The sequence below is a fragment of the Equus caballus genome, chromosome 15 (genome assembly GCF_041296265.1).
Source record: "Equus caballus isolate H_3958 breed thoroughbred chromosome 15, TB-T2T, whole genome shotgun sequence".
Lineage (NCBI taxonomy): Eukaryota > Metazoa > Chordata > Mammalia > Perissodactyla > Equidae > Equus > Equus caballus.
In genome coordinates, this window is record NC_091698.1 from 78,203,460 (window position 1) to 78,218,664 (window position 15,205).

Genomic DNA, 15,205 nt, shown 5'->3' on the forward strand with positions numbered 1-15,205 from the left:
GCTTCTTCAAGGCAAGGAAAAACAGGATTGAAACAAAAAAACAGCCCACTAATTGGGAAAAAATATTCACAAGTTATTTATCTGACAAAGGGTTAATCTCCATAATATACAAAGAACTCACACAACTTAACAATAAAAAATCAAACAACCCAATTACAAAATGGGCAGGGGACATGAACAGACATTTCTCCAAAGAAGATATATGGATGGCCAATAGACACATGAAAAGATGCTCATCATCACTAATCATCAGGGAAATGCAAATCAAAACTACACTAAGATATCACCTTACACCTGTTAGAATGGCAAAAATATCCAAAACCAAGAGTGACAAATGTTGGAGAGGCTGTGGAGAAAAGGGAACCCTCATACACTGTTGGTGGGAATGCAAACTGGTGCAGCCACTATGGAAAACAGTATGGAGATTCCTCAAAAAGTTAAGAATAGAAATACCTTATGACCCAGCCATCCCACTACTGGGTATCTATCCTAAGAACCTGAAATCAGCAGTTCCAAAAGTTCCATGCACCCCTATGTTCATCGCAGCATTATTCACAATAGCCAAGTCATGGAACCAACCTACGTGCCCAGCAACCGAAGATTGGATAAAGAAGATGTGGTATATATATACAATGGAATACTACTCAGCCATCAAAAAGGACAAAGTCGTCCCATTCACAACAACATGGATAGACCTTGAGGGTATTATGTTGAGTGAAATAAGCCAGACAGAGAAAGATGAACCCTATATGACTCCACTCGTAGGTGGTAGTTAATATATGGACCAAGAGAACTGATCGGTGGTTGCCAGGGGAAAGGGGGGTGGGGAGAGGGCACTAGGGGTGAAGTGGTGTACCTACAAGATGACTAATAATGATGTACAACTGTAATTTCACAAGGATGTTAACTTTCACAACCTTAATAAAAATAAAAAAAGAATGAAAAAAAAAAAAAAGGAGACTCCTTGAGCATAGACTGAAGAATTATTATTATTTTATGAAAGAGATACATCTTGGTGGCATTGACTCTGTCATTGCTTAATTTGGAGAGTGATTTCAAATAACTTTTATAAGTTTCAAAAGCATATAATTTTCAAAGCAAATGCCTGTAGAAGCTCCATATCTTATTTAAAAGCCAGAAAACTATGTCTTCAATCCACGGTGCTACTATTCTCTGAAAATAATATTTTATGTGACTTGTGACCTAACTTCATTTATTCAACATTTATTGAGAAAATGCCGTGTACTGCGTACTGTGGCAAGAAGTTGTGATATTAACATAAATATTAAATGGGAACTTTTAGGTAAAAAATAAGGCTGTTTCCTTTCCTTCAGAGCCAACAAAATTTGCTGTATCCTAATATCACAGTTTCTAGGATATTCAAATGGGCTAAAAGTCTAACAGAAATATTTTGAAACATGTCGAAATTCATTGATGTCTATCAAAATATTAACCTGCATAAGAAATATATTAGCTACATTTTAACAAAGCAAACAGAGCTTTGAGGGAATACTTTGGGAAATATGATTATTGTCTTCAAGTTCCAATGCAGATTTATTTGTTTATTTGTTTGTTTGTTTACAGGTCCGTTTTCCCCCCTGAAATTCAGCCAAATAGTGGATGAATCACACCTGCTCAAACAGTAGGAAATGATTAGTGACATCTGTTGTAGATGACTGGAGACATCTGTGAACTTTAGATCAATTTCTACTTCCATTTTAACACTTTATGTTCAAAAGTGACAGCTGTTGTCTCTGAAGCTTCTCACTTTCATATCTGAAATAAAACATAAGAGTTTTAAGATAAAATAATTTCTGCTAATTTCAAAGTGTCTTTGCAGATTGTGTTCCAAAATATTTTTGGAGTTGTATTTGTTGCTTGCATGTTCAAAAAATTAATTATTGTATGCACACATTCATTGATTCATTCTGGGCTTTGTTGGTACCTGGCTCTTTAGACATTTGAAAATTCAGGATATGAGTTCACAGAAGAGACAAGTCTGGCTTCATTATCACGAGCCAGAACACTTAGCATCTGTATATTCGTGGTGATTGGGACTGACATCAAGATTCTAAATCATACCTGAGGCAGCCTGGTTTCAGAGAAAGAAATAGCTTTTGAAAAATCTAAAACCTGCCTGGAATGGAATTTTCCCTAATCAAAGCTAGCAAGTAAACAAAATGTTTTATTATGAGTGACCTCTCCTTTTCCCGTCCAATTTTCCCTTTCTCTTTCACCAGATACAGAGGTTCTTGATATTCTTAGCACCTCCCAAGCTCCCTAGTGGTTTCCTTAATATATCTACCTGTTTTCTAGATAGCTCCTCCTCTGCCTGCCTTCTGCACACCCATCAGTACCTGTACAGCATAGTTTCCCTTAGAGACCAACTATTTACTTATATAAATAACCAGATGAATTATGGACTATGGACTGAATGTTTGCGTCCCCCCCCCCCCCCCCCCGCCAAAAATCCACGTGTTGAAACCTTAATCTCCTCTGTAATGGTGCTTGGAAGTGGAGTCTTTGAGAGATAATTAGGGTTATATTAGGTCATGAAGGTAGGACCTTCATGTTGGGATTAGTCCTTTTATAAAAAGAGAAGGAGATCTGAGACCTCGCTCTTCCTTGTGAGCGCACAGCCGGAAAGCAGCTGTCTACCAGTCTTGCCAGAACCCAACCATGCGGACATCCTGATCTCTGACTTCAGCCTATAGAACAATGAGAAATAAGTATTTGTTGTTCAAGACACTAGCCTATGGTATTTTGTTACTGCAGCCTGAGCAGACTAAGACACTTCCCACACAACATTTGCATTGTAATTGAAGCTTCTAAAAGGTGATATCATATGGGGCACCATGAGAGGGCCCATGGAGATATTTGGGAAAGAGTGGCTTAAAAAATTACCTCACTTAAAGGCAGAGAACAGAAAAAGCCTGTTTTCTTCTTGTTCTACATCACCATTCCCTTTTTGAATACTATTACTTCTTAAAAAACAAAAAGAAAGAATGAAGAGACTTCCACAAACATACTAAAAACTTTATATACACACAGAGATACACATACTCACTACTTATACATGGTAAACAACTCTGGCTTCCTCAGACCATGTCACCAGTGTTTTCTCATTCAGTGTTTCAGCCTACCTAGAATACATTTTATTAGAAACATTTTTCTTCTTTTGGACTTTCTTTTACCTTGGAAAAAATTTTTCTCTTTTAATGGTGTAATTATTTTTCCATATATCATTAAAATATGAAAAAAAACTTGCAGATTTTCCCTATTCTTCACCTCCTTGATAAGAATTCATCTGGATTAAATTTTTATTATTATTTTAGTAAGGTAGGTTTGCATTTTCCAAAGCAGCAGACTAGCTGTGGCTGCCAAGATGCATCCTGTGCCAGCCATGAGGAGAAGGCACTGCTGCCAGCAGGGCCCCTGCAGCAGAAGCTAAAGTGGGTGTTCGACTTAGTCTGTCTGTCCTTATCAGTGGATGCTAGGAAATGCTGAAGCATGATCTTTCTCATTTAACGTCTCATTCTACTAATGACAGCTTCTTATCTGCAGTGCATTTTGCCACAGGTATTTTGGACAAATTTCCTCTTTTCCTGGCTGCACAAAAGAGACAGTCATACTGAGACTATTGTTGCTAGGCTTCCTTCTGCCTCTTACAGGGTGGTGGAAATCTCCACACAAGGATGAGGGTTGCTGCTGCCCAACCCAGAGCCACCTGAGCCACTGAGGGACTGGCCTGCCTATGGCCATTAGAGAAGGATTCCTCATCTCCACAGAGACAGGGATACAATTCCTTGCCATGAAATACTGTATTCTTTTAACTTCAATATTTGTTGAGCAGCATCAACGCGGGAATTATGAACATAGAGATTCATAAAATGTATTATCACTGCTTCAAACAGCTCACTATCTTGTTTCTTGGGCACAGGTCACTCTCAAATAGCAGTCCCACAATATATCTCAATGACAATTAGTATGTACCAAAGACTTCGCCAAACTTCATCTGTGTTTTCTTCCACCAAACTTACCAGAAAAATTCCAAGATGATTGATTTGACTTTTATCTAGTGAACGCGCTGACTTTTAACATGTGGGTCTAAATAATCGGTAAGCTATTGGAAATTGAGATAAAAATAATGGGGAAAAAAACTGGATAGCTGAGAAATAATTGTTGATCTTTTTGATATGTTTATATGGCTTGACTAGTAAAAATGCCCTGCTAAAGCATAAGCCTGCAGGACCCCTTATCAATTCTCTGAAGAGAAAAAATAGGCATAACAGTTTTTGTAACTCTGTAGTCTAGACACGAACTACAAAGACAAGGTGTACTTTCACCCAGCACGTCATTCTTGAAAAGCACTGATGATGACAGTAATAAAAGTAAATCAGATTTCCCTGATTTCTTCTTGAATATCCTTAATCGGAAAATATGACGTGGTAAACAAATTGTCGGCTATTCTTAAATTCTTCCTTATTGGTTATGCACCCAGTGGTGGGTTTTGTTTTGTTTGTTTTAAAATAAGTATTACGTTGAAGTAAGAATCAATTTACTGAATTTTCTCGCAACACAGTTGGCCTAACACATAGGCCTCGATGATGCGATTTATGAGAAGAGACCAAGAAAACTTCAGCCTAAAAATACTTCCCTTGTTAATGCCCAAAATTCTCAATTAGCAATTTCTTTACCTTGCTTTTACTTCATCGCCCTTTCTCAATTCATTTTTATTGAAAAATCAAAAAATGTTTTCAAATATCATCCAATTAAAGGACACCTTGAATTTAATCCATGCAGGCGCCTAAGTAACAGCATTTTAAATTTTTTTCCAGTCTTCTTTTCACCTCAAACTGACAGACCTGGGGAACCTAAACCTGTGAGCCAGATCTGACATTTCCCTCATTTCAGCCAAGTACGAAAATGACTCTTTGGTGAAGAAGGGCCCTCTATGTCTTTTAAGGAAAGTTTCCTGAGAGTTTACAAGATAGAAATATTCTATGAAAGTCTTTATCAATTTGCTCTGTGTTTATTTATCTTGTGGATCTATCTGATACTATCCTTGAAATTAATAGCTATATATTTTTTCATTTCTTTTTCCCTATCTCCCCTATTTTTTTCTGTTTCTCCTTTTTTCTTCAGTACTTTTGTCTATGTATTGGGGAATAATGTAAATAAGAAGTGTGATAGTTTTTTATTGAATAGAATCTTATCTTTCTTATTCTTATTGCAAACATCATATTTTGGACCATTTTATGTCTCTTAAGCATAGTTTGCCTTTTACCTTGGTGGTCCTCATTTGTTTGCATTGTTGTACTATTACTAATAAGGAAAAGGCCTCCATTTCTACTTCTTACCCATAAGCATTGTGTCCAGACTCCATCCACAGGATTCTTCTTATCTTGTATATAAAGTTAAAAAATTATATGGCTTCCAAAGAGAGATTCTACATCATTTGCTTTATTTAATCCTATTAATGATTTGTTGATGATTCCTCAGATATTATGTTTTCACTGACTTAATGAGATATGATTGACATATAATTAATGGCTCAGCACATATTTAATGTACAATTTGATAAGGTTTGGTTTTTATATACACCTGTCAAACCATCACCACAATCAACATACTGACATGTCCATTATTGCCCAATGTTTCTCACGCCCCTTCTTAATCCCTCCTTTCTGTCCACCCCACTCCCTGATTCCAGTCAACCACTGATCTGCTTTTCTGTAGTTATAGATTTCCTTGTTTTTTCTAGAATGTTATAAAATGGAATCATATAGCATATACTCTTTTTCTGGGGGAAAGTCTGGCTTCTTTGTCTCAGTAAAATTATTTTGAGATTCATCCATATTGTATGCATCAATAGTTCATTCTTTTTTATTGCTAAGTAATATTCTATTACATTAGAGTACCACAGTCTATGTATTCATTCATCTGTTGATGGAAATTTGTGGGTTTTTTGCTATATTATTTTAAAATTCTGGCAAATGTTCATTATTCTGCTACCAAGTGTAAGTCATCATTTCAGATGCACAAACTGCTTTAAAATGTCCAGTCAGGTAAAAGTTCCCCTTGTCATGTTGTCTAAACATAACCTTTACAAAAATTGTGCAGAGAAAAAAAAAATTTGTCCACCAGAATTTCACATTTCAAAATATGGAGGATGGCTATGAACAAATCTATATATTTCATGAAATTAACAAATGGATAATATAAGACTACTGTCTATATAATTTATTTCTTTAAAACATGAGTAGGGTGTGAGTGAGTGAGTCAGGTGATGTTCCAGAAAAAGATGTATAATCTAGCAAAGACTGATATATCACAATAGCTTCAACAGGGAGGGTACTCTCGCTTTTTAAGTCCTATTAGGTATTATTAGGCTAAAGGCAGTCACTGTAGGAATCCAATGTTTATGTCAATAGCCGGCTTTGTTTCATTTGGAGACACTGTTTTCTTAGCAGAGCAAAGCCCTATGTGATGGTGTCTAGGCAGGGCATAAAAGATCCTGTCTTGACCATACACTGAATCTGATGCATCCTGCTTCTGCCTCATCCCTCCTCCTCCCTTTCCCAGATGTGCCATGTCAAGCAAGGCAAATGTCAGGGCAAGAATCTAGCAGTGAAATGGCAGAGCTCTTGACTCTGAGCCTGGAGAAGCTGCAGCAGATGAGCCTATTTATCAGAAGTGTAACCTGTCACCTACACCGCCCATGAAATCAAATAACATTCTCTCTAAGGCAGCTGTGTGTGTGTTTTATTTGCCTTTTTCCTCACAAGAATCGCATAGGAGAAACTAACAGCTGTGTGTCTTAAGAGCTGTAGGGTAACCTGGGAGCCACCTTCTAGTGAGATGTAACACAGAGCCATGCTCTTCTCTGAAATCTGATCTGATAGCAGAGGGAAGCCATCCCTCCCAAAGATAGAAGGGCCTCTGAAACATACTCTCCCTTACTTTCCAGCAACAACTTTCCCTTACGTACTTCCAAAAATAGTGCTTTGGATAAGCAAAGACTAATTACTTTTACTCATGTGAATGACATACTATTTGTGCCTTATTAACTAGCATACCCTAACAAGTATGCATATTGATTTAATATGTATTAGCATACCTTTTTTTGGTCCTATTCTCTTACAAACTTTTCTCTGATGATGTGCATTTAGTTTTATTTTCACGGTCTGTGACTTACATGGCAAGTTACCTGCTTAGAACTTAAGAATAAGTAAGAGAATATTGACAGACATATAACAGCACACCCCTACAATGTTCCCCTAAGAGATCAACAGTTCAAATGCTGGTTTCTGGCAAGTTTTTCTACTTAAAAAGAAGACCACCTTTTCCATTTCACTGAGGAAATATCTATTGTTTTCTCAGCAATCTCTGGTGCCCTGGAAGAACACACCTGGGTAATTAGGCATTAATCCCAGGTATCGGGACAGCCTGGCCTGCCCTTGACTCCATCAGCACACATCAGGAAGACTATTACTTTTTAGTGAGGCTTGTTCTCTGTTCCTTTTCTTGTTCTGCATCTTGTCAAATTGAGGGAACACAGTGTTCCCTTGACTGGATCTGCGCTGTGGGGATGCCCTGCTCCACAGTCATGGGAGTAGTTGAAGATACAAAGAAATCCAGACACAACATACTGCTTCTTTCACAGAAAATATCCTGCAGAGAAATAGCATTGATTATTCCTGGGGACGTTTTAAGAAGGCTTAATTATGGCTCTTGGAACATCTTTCCTTTTCATTTTGTGTCATACATGAATAGAAGTGAAAGATGCTTTCACACAGCAAACCCTCTATGAGAAACAGAAATAACTGAATTGAATAAATGTGGTTCGGTAAAGATCACTGACTACATTGCTATATAGCAAAAAAAATGCCTTTAAAAGCTTACTATATGCAAAATCCATAATAAAATATAGTCAGTATATGTTTTTTGATAGCCTGAATTTTGAAGTCAAGTAGAGAGGCAGGTGTATTCTCATATGACTATAATACAAAGCAACTGTTGATGCAAATAATCCACAACCAACCTATAAATCAGAATTTATAGGTGTGAGTTTATTATAAGCCAGAGTGAGGATTATAACCCTGGAAGGCCTTCGAAGGAGTTCTGCAGAAGCATGGGTTTCAGTACAGTCATTATCTTTTTAGAACAAAGAACATACATTAAACATACCCAGGATACATTTTCAGTAAAATTTCAAAGAGGTGTTCAGTTGTAAATTAGCAAGTCAACATGACCCTGATGTCAGCAAAGGCACTAATCCTGGCATTACAAATAGGGCATTATCAATAGAGTGTAAGAGGGGAAGTATAAATTCTTATCCTAAGAGAATGCATTCCTTGCTTTAATGGTTAAGCAGATCTACAATGTGTTTGATAGGCCCTAAGTCAGGCTTCTTAGTTCAAGCTGAATCAGTTTTGAACTCGAATAGTTACCCCATATACCTCAATATGTGAAAATCTCTTGTCACATGTATGAAAGACGTTATAACAGAATCAAAATCATTCTTTTGAATGTCGAATACTAGATCTCCAAATATCTGCCAATACGACATTCACCAAAACAACCTAGTGATAAGACAAAGCTGAGTTTTGCATAGGTGAGAGCAAATACTTCCTCCACAGAGCTTTGCTAGTGTCTCAAAGTGGGGAAGGTGAGATTGGAATTCCAGAGAACTGAAACTTTGGTTTAAAGGAGGGCTTTCAATAGGAGTGAGAGAAGGGGGAAGAGAGGATGGGAGCTTGATTAGGGTTGGGGAAGGATCATAATATAACAGTTTAGGGTTGGTACAACAAGCAAGGTAAGGAGTTTTGAGACAAAGGATTCATAGAATCTTAGAGTGAAAGCTGTCTGTTGATGTGCTCCATTTGAAGAATTCTTGGTTCTTTTGGGAAGTTCCTTCCTATAATAGTAAAGTCATGCTAATGCAGACAATGGAATAGAAAAGTTATGTTAATGTAGACCAGGGATCAGCAAACTGTGCCTCTGTACAACAGCTGACCCTGTGGGCAAAGCTGAGATTCTTAAAGGATTGTAAGAAAGAAAATTCAACAGAGACCTTATATTCCCTGCAAATCCTACGATGTATACTATCTGGCCCTTCACAGAGAAGTTTGCCAACCCCTAATGCAGACAGTAAGTTGGGTGGATGGGGAGGTAGTTTGAGTTTCAGCTCCAAGCCTCGTGTAGGGGTAGACAGTTTTGTTTCTCAATACTCAGGCCTACTGCAGAGAAGGAGAAGCTCATTCCTACAGATAATGGGTGGTGAGAAATTTGGGTTTGGCCTGGGAACTCTGACATGAAGATTGGGAGATGAAGTAGGGAAAGGCATATTCAAAAAGCAAAAGGAACAACTTGCGCAAAAGCAAATGTAGGGGAATACAGCAATTTTCTCTTTTTTTAATCATCGCCTCTAGAAGCACTTATTCAGATCTTGATTTTTAACAAGTGGTGTAATAAGCAGGCCGATCAGCTTTATCCCTGCTCTTTGTGAACCAATTTTGTCTGACAACAAAGAGTGACAAGAACTGAACCATTAAGAATGTGGATTCTCAGGGAAAACCCCTCATACATATGTCACAGCTAGCAATCTCTATTATTTCTTTCTTTTTATTGTTTAAATACTGAATTCCAAATGAGTCTTTTCCTCTAGGAAATATTTCTATTGTATTTTCTTCTCATGAGTAAGTATAAAACTAACTAGAATTGAATTGTGTAATAGTCCATTCGGAATCTATTAGAGGAGTTAGACCCATTTGATACAATGCAAATTGCTAATTAATGAACTGATGCAAGTAAATCCTTAACAACATAAGTAGCAATTATTTTTGGTTTGAGTAGTAGATAATACATGAACTTTTCATGTAATCCAGAAAACAGTATATTGTTTTATTCCACAGTCTTTCTGTTCTTTGAAGCTATCACAGAGTGAGTATAGTTGAATACTAGCATATCACAATATGTCATACTGAACGTAACCCAGTATGAGAAACTATAATAATTTCCTCTGGATCCAAGTGAGATATACAAGTCCTAGAGCATTTCCATCCACAGTTCACTTCCAGGCTATATCAACCTCACACTGATCCTAGGTGTTTGGTCTTTGGATTAATCTGTCAGAATATCCAAATAGCAATATATGAATATTATATACAGATAAAGCTAACATCCAGATAAAGCCAGAAATCAGTGTTTTCCATCCACTCATAAAGGCAGTTTCTCTAGATTCTTGAAGTAAAACTAAAACAGAGGAAGGGTGACTTTTTCCAAGAGAGTTAAGAGAAAACAGAGACAGAGAAATAGAGATAGAGATGAGAGAGAGAGAGAAGAGGGGAAGAGAAGAAGACAAAAAGCCTTCGGTCATACGGAATGAAGAGATTTAACTTTGGAATTAGAGTGTTTAGAATTACCAAAATGAAAATTCAATGCTCAGAGTTTTCATTTAAATAATTCTCTTGGAGCTTTAGGAAAATAGAAGTTGCACAGAGCACAGCATCCGGTTTATTTCCACAACGGTTATAAGTACCTTTTTTCAGGAAAATATTAGAGAAAAAATAGGCATTCTCATGATGACTAAGTCCATCTGCTATAGACCATTAAGAATTTGATCTGTTTTGTGTTATTTAAAATGTAGCACTGTGCCAGAATTTTATCCTACTGATCAAATAAAGGGAAACTAACAAAATAAATGTGCTTATATGATTGAAGTCTATTAATTATAGACATCAGACAAACTAGATCATTTGTAGATCATTTGCCTAACTGAGCACATTATGTCTTTGGGATTAATTCCGTTTCTGTGATAATTGCAACAATGAGGGAAAAGAGAAGGGTAATGAAAAATAACCCTAATACACATGAGGTACAGCTTTATGTTGACATATGGAATGGTCTGTTAAAAGCTCCTTTTTGCATTCCCCCCAACTCTCAAATTCTAATCTTTGTACAATGATTCAAGGAATAGATGATACTACAGATAATCCAAACATTTTAGAAAGAGAAGAAAATGAGTCTCAGAAAGGTCAAGTGTGTTTTTCAGATTCCTACATTAGATCTCCTGGGCCCCCATTTCTGTGCTTTCCACTAGATCCTAGCCACGGTAAGTCGTATTAATCCTGTTATGTATTTCCATCACCAAACACTTCAATAATGAGTTCAACAATTTTAAGAAAGGCTTTGAGATCTCAGAGTGTTCACTTCAGCCAAGGATAGCTGGAAGGCACATTATATGCAAACAGGAAAGGACATAGTTGTTATTCCCTTGCCCACTTTCAGCACTCTACTGTATCCTACTTATTGACGCTCTAATCCTTGAAGATACATACAGGACCTGAATCCCTCCATTTTGCTTAATCTATGTATCATCCTTCCTCATCTTCATTTATATGTTGGTCCTGGATGTCATATTAATTACCTGATCTACCCCTTCATCAGTTCGCTCAATCCCAAGTAACTTCTGTACTTCTGTCACAAATTGGATCAACTCCCAAAGTAGTTTGATAATATTTATTTTCAGCACCTTCAGAGTGGATGCTAAGTATCTCTGGAGATGAGTACTATCTTCTGATTGGGTGACAATTCAGTGCTAGAAAGAACCTTAAGCTACTAGACAATCACTTAATGTGTCTTTGGTGCCCTCTCTCTTATGCTCCTCAGTGACTGTCCAAATATTAACAGCTTTCCTCAGTTTTTTACACAATCCAGTTCCTGTGCTCCCATCTTCAATAGCAAATCTTACCACCCAAAATACCAAACAGTGGCACTTGCAGTACTGTATTACAACTCTGTCTTGCTTATCTGTATTCACTATTTGATTGTAAATTGTTTAGGAAGTGATCATTTCTTATGTAATTTTGTATCTCCAATGGCTAGTATACAGAAAGATCTAACATAAGCAAATAGATGGATATTGATTCATTCCTCTGTTTTTTTGTTCATATTCTTCTTGTTGGAATTTCTTTCGCCTACTCTCCCCCTCCCTTCCCACCATCCGTCCAATTTGTTGCCAAATTACTTCTGAATTCATTTTATCATGTACGACTCATGTATCCTCTCTCAGAAGACTTACTTGAATACCTCTAATCTGGGTTACCTGCCCTGACTCTATGCTCACAACACGCCTGTGAATAACTCCATTATAGTTATTGTTATATTGCCTCTACTAATTAAATTATATGCATCGTAAAAAAAATCAAATAACACAGAAAGATAGGAAATTAAAACTAAAACATCTCTCCCCACTTCCTTGAAGAACAATGTTAGAGTCAAATGGCCTATCTTTTCTCAAACTATACCAGTTACTCAAAATCATGAATCAGTTAAGTTCACTTTGAATTTGGGTTATGATTTTTAAGAACTTTTTTGTCTTCCTGGAGCTTTGAATTGCCTCTCCTTTTGCTCGCCTGTAGGAGAAGCATATGTCTTCAGCCTGACTTTAAGATCATTCAAGTTCTTAGTCATAACATTTGTTAAAATGAAGTCTCAACTTCCTGTTTCAGTTAGGGCAAGTAGCTCTCGAACAGTGCAGCATAGCTCTCATTCTGTCATGGTGAATTAAGTGCATTTTAAAAATCTTGTGCATTTTTCTTTCTTGATTTTTATTTAAATTTTACTTCAGAGTATACCTTACACATCTAAAAAGAATTTTTTTGTCCTCATATATTGTGGATAATTTAGCAAGAATGTACAATTTTCTGTTTGTCATACAGCATCCAGTTTTCTGATGCAAATTTGATTTCTGTTCATTTGTCTATAAACTGACATTTTTCCACAGTCACTTTTAAGACCATCTCTTCATTCTTATGTTCATAAAATTTTGAGAATGTGTCTTAACAATAAGACTTTTTCTGTCTATTGTTTCAGGCACTCCTTGAGTCTTCTCAATCTGATATTTAGACTTAAAGGATGTGAAGTAATCTCAATTAGTTCTTTCACTAGTGTCTTGCCTCATTTTTCTTCATTCACTCTTTCTAAAAAACTTGTTAGTTGGATCATGAAATTTAACCCACCATATCTCTGATGTTTCTCACATAATTTCCTCCTTTTTCCACTTTTTGCTCTATCTTTTGATTCATAATCTTGATTTTATTTTCTAACACTTTTTAAATGATTTTTTCTTTTCAGAAACACTTCTTATTCTCTGATCACTTTTTGAAATAGAAGCTTCGTCTTGTTTTATGGAAAGCAGAATCTTCTGGAATCTCTCTAAAGATTTAAATATCGATTTTAAAGGCATTTTTCTGATCTTTAAATTCTGTTTCTTTTGGAATAATTTTTCTTGTTTGTTCACCATGATGCTTCTCTATTTTTGTTCTTGACTCCTAAAAATTTCTGGCCATATTTTGTTCTGAACTCATATCTATGAATTAAGAAATGTGTGTTAAATATTAGCTATTGACCCTGATTTCATGTGTAGGTCTCTGTTCTCCTCCATAGAAGAATTGACTAGGTAGGGACATGTCAACTGACGCCCTTCAGTATGCCCTGCATGTGTGGGAAGCATACTGGCATCCTGTAACCATCACGCCACCTGTCTTATACCAAAATAAGATGTTTATTCTTAGTCTTTGCCCACCATAAATAGATTGTTCAATTCCTTTAGAAAGCAGATCTCCAGTCTTCATTTTTGGGTTAGCCTCTCTAAATATGTACTGTGGGAAAATTGTGATCCTCTGCCTTTAATATTATGAATAAAAGCATAAATGTACGACTCTGGTCTGTAGCCTACTCCTGTTCTCTAAGCTTGAAGATTCCCCAGGGCTCGCCTGGGAAGTATGTTTTCTCCAGCTACAGTCTCCTCCTATCCATGTATCCAGATTGCTACTGGATTCCTCCACTAGTTTTTATACTCCAAATTTCCCTACATGTTTCAAAGTCTCTGATCCACTGATGAAACCCTGTTCAGTATAAGAGCAATTACAAATTCATTTCCATATATACAACTTCACGGTCATTTCATGAAATTTGTAGTGAGGAGTAGGACAAATGTATGTACTTAGCCACTTTGAACTGTAGCACAACCAACACACTGCCTTAACAAGATCCATTTGCCAAAGTTGCAACAGGTAATGGTTGGCATTACCATGATGCATTTTCTAATTTCCTTCCTGATATCCACTTACCTTTTTGTCAACAATAAATATAAATTGTGGCACTGGTAATACCTATGTGTGTAAATATTCATGTATTTATCTCACTCTACTCAAGAGTTGAAGTCATAGCTCTACGGACCACATCTTCTCAGTCTTTGGTTTGATAGCAACTGCTTCTCAAATGTTTGTTCAAGTAGCTAGCCAATGTGCACACTTCTCAAGCTGAAAAAGCCATTTGGCAATCAAAACTTCTTCTCTGGTGTCACATAAGAGATGTAGCCCCCTCCATAAGAAATATACTCTATAATGAGAACAATAATATCTGTCTACCAAAGTTTTTGCTTGCTTGAAATATGGTTTCTTTTACTATCTTCTTAATTTATTCAACACTGGTCCTAACTTGACAGGCCAGGGAGAATAAATCTGAAGTATAACAATTAGGAATAAAGCAATGCTAATTATAAGCAAAAATAATTATAATTTCTTGAGCAGCAGCGTTTCTACCCTCATTACAAAGGAATTCAAAGCAGTTTAGAACCATTATAAACTGCATGTCTGATCTTTGGTTGCATAGATCTTTTCACACATTCTTCTACTCTTATATTGGTCTTTTATAAACATAAAACAGCTTTCTAAACCAGAGATGCAGGAAATTGTCTGGCATTTATTATAATAATAATAAACATAATAAATGTCTGTACGATTTCTCCTCTGTCCTAGTGTTGATTAGTTTCCATAAATTAAGATACCTACAGGGCGCTAGCAGGTAAAGTAAGTGAGTATTTGGGGTTGCTATTAAAAAAAACAATTTTTAAAAATAAATATTTTATTCTCTCCTTAATAACACTTGAGGGAAAAGCAACAGTCAATATCAGAGTGGCAAGCAGGGTGTCAGTGGTAAATCAGAGACTAAAAGCCTGTATATTTTAATGTTATTTTAAAATTCATTGTGAAAGATTGCAGATATACTAGAAAGAATAAACAATATGAAAGTAGATAGTTAAGTAGATACTTAAGTACCCATCAATTAGTTTTAGAAGTAAAACATCACAAATGCTTTTGGGGACTCCTGAGTACCCAACTTTCCCTCCTCACCC

General features: G+C 36.4%; 2 long non-coding RNA genes across 2 annotated transcripts in view; one reads left to right on the forward strand and one right to left on the reverse strand.

The window, feature by feature from the left end:
* LOC138917890 (uncharacterized) overlaps positions 1-1,808 on the forward strand; it is a 34,534-nt gene extending 32,726 nt beyond the window's left edge. Inside the window, exon 2 of the long non-coding RNA XR_011426498.1 lies at positions 1,585-1,808. This is a non-coding gene — a long non-coding RNA (uncharacterized lncRNA). The remainder of the gene's footprint in view (positions 1-1,584) is intronic.
* Positions 1-15,205, reverse strand: part of LOC138917889 (uncharacterized) — a 460,015-nt gene that overhangs the window by 16,962 nt on the left and 427,848 nt on the right. The window lies entirely within an intron of this gene.